Genomic DNA, 5,012 nt, shown 5'->3' on the forward strand with positions numbered 1-5,012 from the left:
TATCACTTCACCTCTAAAAAAAATCAACATACAACTCAAAAATACAACTGCTAGATTTAAAGATTATCTTCTACATGACCACTAAGCCATTGTCACCTAAAAAACAACAGTAGACCTATAATATTCTGTAATATTCATCCCATTTACAGACTTCTCCAATTTTTTAAAGAATGTCTTTTGAAAGTGCTGGCTCTTTTTTTTTTAAACCTAAAACCAAACTAAGGTCACATATTTTATATGATTATGGCTATTGAGTCTCTTTTGGTCAAACACTTATCCTCTACCTGTTTTGTGACAAACTTTTTGAAGACTCAGGAGAAGTAACCATATAATATTGCACATTCTGTATTTGTACTAATTTTTCTCTGAGTGGGCTTAAGTTGTTTCTCTATCCCTCGCATTTATTCTGAACTGGATGTTATGTCTAGAGGCTTGATTAGGTTTCAGATTAAACATTTTTGACATGATAACTTCATAGATAATATTGTGTACTCAATATTGTAAAATAACAGGTGGCACATAGTGAAGCTATGTTTGATCTCTTGATTCATGTATCGACCACCAGCTCTCTCCATTATATCAGTACTAGTTTTTTGGGGATTTTTTTGTTTTTGCAATTAAGAAGTAGCCCACAGAAAGTCACATCACCATTCCACTTGGAAATTTAAACAGTCTTGAGTATTTTTAAAGAAATTAAGACCAAAAAAACCACCATCATCTTTCATATTTACCCACATATTTACCTTTTCACATGATCTTCATTCCTTCCCAATGATCTAAATTTCTATCTGGTATCATTTCCCTTCAGCTTGAAGAACTTAATTTAGCACTTCTTGGAGTATATGTCTGCTGGTGGTGAATTTTCATTGTTTCTTTTACTGAAATGCTTTGTTCCTGAAGGATTTTTTTTTCTTGCTATAGAATCCTGGGTTTTGTTTTATATATTTTTTAAAAAGATATTATATCACTGACTGCTGGCCTCTATAGGTTATGAGAAGTCATTTGAATTATTTTTCCTCTGTGTGTAATGTGTCATTTCCCTCTTTGTGCTTTCAAGATTTTCTTATTACCTTTAGTTTTCAGCTGTTTGAGCATGATGTCCCTTGGTATAGTTTTCTTTGTGTTAATCCTTTTTGGGGTTCTCAGAGCCTCTGAAATCTGTACACTCATGCCTTTCACTAAATTTCAGAAAACTTTGGCCATTATATCTTCAGATATTTTTTCTGCCCTTACTTCTCCTTCTGGGGTTCCAAGTAGTCATATGTTTAATATTGTCCTACAGGTCACTGGCTCTGTTATTTATCTTCAACCTTTTTTTTTTCAGTTTTTTAGATTGGATAATTTCTATTGCTCACTGACTCTTTTTTCTGTCCTCTCAATTCTGCTGTTAAGCTTATCTATCAAATGTTTATTTTGAGATATTGCATTTTTCAATTCTAGCATTTTTCTTTAGTACTTTTTTATAGTTTCTGTTTCTTTACTAAGATTTCCTACTTCTTCATTGCAAGCATATTTTTACAGTACTTTTGATTACAGTGAATTTTTTCTATGTTGATTCATCTAGAAAATATGTAAAATTATTTTCATTAACTTATTAAAAGTTTCAGTTTCAACAAATGTTCCTACCCTTTTAGCTAGGTCACAAGAAATGCTTTTCCTTTCCTTGGAGTTTCAGGTTTTGTTTGTTCATATGCAGCATGATATGGTAAGAAAACATAAATCACATTGTCATTTGGGGGGATTTTGATGATGAAATACTTGGCAAGTATTTCTCTTAAGTCTCAAAGTTCAAAGTATGGTAAATCTTTGTAAAACTCTTTCATCATTCAACCAATGAGCATTGGCAAAAAAACATAAGATAAATAAATTCACTGTTTCCTCTTTCAACAGTTCCATAAAGTAATAATGATTCATAATATTTATGTGTATATTCTAAACCATTACTTTTCATACTGTGAAGCAAAGCAATTAGGAAGACATTAGTCTCTTGCCTTAAAATTCCAAGGAATCCACATTTTTAGTGTAACATTGTCAGAGCACTATCCATTGAGATAGAAATTATTTTTTTTCATACCTAGTGGGAACTGTTTTTTGACATATATAAAAAATTCAAAAATATCTGTGCTATGAATCTGAGTTTTTAGGCTGCAAATTCACAAAATTTCCTTTTGATTTGGAAGCCTTTAGTGATACAATGTACCCAGAGTATTAAATGGGCAGTATCTCATATTGTACAACTCATCTGAAACTAAAGAAGGATATGTGTAGCTTTACAAATTTTAACTTAATTGATTTTTGATATTGTTAGAAAGAACTTGTATTCTAAGGGCAGTTGTTGGGTGGCTTAATTGAAGATCCTTTTCACTTTTTATAAAATATAATTTTTAGTCTTTGCTCATAAAATCATAATAAAATTTCCACAATTAAACTAATCATTTATCTTGCTATCTCTCCATCTAAAAGTTGATTCCTTTTTTTGGGCAAGACCCAAAGCCATTTTATAGCTAGATAGAGTTATAAGCTCAGATTATGTTTAAAATTTATTTAAAGTTTTCATTGCACATTTAATTCAGATTTTAGGCAACTAATTTCATCTATTCCTATTTGCTTATCAAGAGGAAATTTCTCATCAAATTTACTAGTATTTGCTGAAAATGTCTCACAATATTTTCCACTTAATTAACTTAAATGTTCTTTTTTTCCATAATCAAACAGCTTTTTTGATTTGCTCTGTCACAGCAAATTGCAATTGTCATTCATCATGAAATTCACAGTATATCTTCTTCCAGTCTCTTATTTTTAACTATTCTGGCCATAGTACTTAATCCACTTGATTCTGCATCAGTAGTATGCTTTCATTTAAAATTTTTTAAATGTACACACTTATTTTTTAAACCTAGAATGCTAATTTAATGATAATTAAAGTAAGTTACCAATTATTTCCTTCATATCAGTGTAACTCATGTTGTCTTCATAAAATATTCAAATAAATACATCAATTTCTTGACACCAACTAGATCAGTGATGTGTTTATGTGTGACGTTAGACACAGCATATACATACAACATGCACAGTATAATACAAAAATCTATGCAGTGCAGTGACTAAAGTGAAATGCAGTCTTACCAAAACAAAGTTGTCAGTGATGGGAAAATATCTGGCACTGCTTCAGTTTTTAAATTTAGATAAAATTTAAAAGTCAGTTCTTCAGTCACACTAACCTTGTGTCTTACAAAGTTCAATCTGGTGGTAATACAGAATATATGAGACATAGTGTGGGAACGAGAGAAAAATACTGAATGCAAGGTATCTGCAGTATTATTAGTTATTGCAATAATCCAGATTGGACATAAGGAAGATCCACTACAGCTGTGATGGTAGGAAAATGTCAAATATTTTTCATATGTTAAGTAGAATCAGCAGGACATAGTGATCAATAGGATGGGAGAGACCAAAAATTCCAGAAAGATCTTAAACACTGTAAGGTATACCTGTAAGCCCACATTTAAGTTATCTAATTCCAGCCTGCTAGATATTTTGTACCAGTACTGGTGTCCAGGAAGTTGGGTTCCATCATTGGTATTTTAATTAGGGGCCAAGTCTGCTAATTATTCCCAATATTCATCTCCCTTTCTTCCAATAATAATAGAATCATCTCTTTTTTATTTGCTCATTTGGAGCCACTTAGGATCATGATTGTCTTTCTCCAATTTACTGGTCCATGGATTTTCAATTATGGCCAATTGGAGATAACTGGAATTGTGTAGCAGTTTGGGGAACTTTCCTTAAATGTGCCTGGTTCATCCCCTTTGCTTTCTTCCTCCATGCCTCCATTCTGCTGCCTGGATTTGAATAAGATGCACCGGAGGGCTTTGGAGCAGAGCCATAAAGCCAGGGTTAAACTTCCAACCTCCAGAATTTTATGTGACATAGAAAATTTTTCCTGGTTGAACCACTGTCCTTCTGGGTCTATCTGTCTTACTCACAGCCAAACATAATCTTTGCTTATGCACCCAGGTTGCTATACACTAAAATAGTCATTAAATCCCCCTATCTCATCTCAATCAAAAGCAGAGCAAAGATTTCCCATGAATGTACCCTAAGTACTCATCCCCACCTCATCAAAAATTCAGAGTACCTGCAAGAGGGAGATACTTATATTTTCCTTCTAGGACATGTTTTTCTGGTAGGATGAGAAAAATGCTAAATGACATTTTGAAAGGTAGCATGAACTTTAGAAAAAAAGGTATTAGGGGATGCTATTTGAGATTATCCCTGGGGGAAGAAGAGCAGCCAAGTTAATTTACAGAACATTGTAAGATAAGAGCCTTAGTAAGATAAACGCTCCTAAGCTTGAGAAACATAAACAATGAGCACTGGCAGAAGTCGAATTATCAAACCACACTATCCTTGGCTTTTAAAATTGAAGTAACTCTTTCCCCATGCCTGTCTTTGGGAAACTGAAATAGAGCAGTGCTTTAAGGCAGGTAGAGAAAGGGGAGTTACATCCATGAGTGAACAGTCTTGTTTTGTATCTCCTAACTGACCAATTTACAATAATTCCATTCTGAAATTTGGACTTATTAAGTTTGGACTCCTACCTCCAATCTTGGGAACTCTAGGTTCTTTCAAAAATGAAGATAGAACTCTAGCCTATTAGATGCCATATTCTGATTCATTCAGTTCACAGCTTTTCTTACAAAAGGTAGAATTGAAACTAGACTGACAGAGAAGTCTGAGGATTGAGGTCTAGCCTAAGATGTCCACCCTTGACCTGAATTCCTGACATAAAAACCAGATATAAGACTTATATCCCTGGCACTGTAAGGATGAAGGGTTCTGCTCTAAGGCCTGGGATAAATACTCCTGTGAACTTCCAGACCCAAATTAACCCCTGTAGACATATGATTGGCCCTTCTCCCACCCAGCCCAGAAATAAATACTTCAATTCCTTCCTCCACCAGCCTACCATCTACTAAATTTGCATAAGTTCCAATCACACCCTCTGACAC

The sequence above is a fragment of the Lagenorhynchus albirostris genome, chromosome 19 (genome assembly GCF_949774975.1).
Source record: "Lagenorhynchus albirostris chromosome 19, mLagAlb1.1, whole genome shotgun sequence".
Taxonomy (NCBI): domain Eukaryota; kingdom Metazoa; phylum Chordata; class Mammalia; order Artiodactyla; family Delphinidae; genus Lagenorhynchus; species Lagenorhynchus albirostris.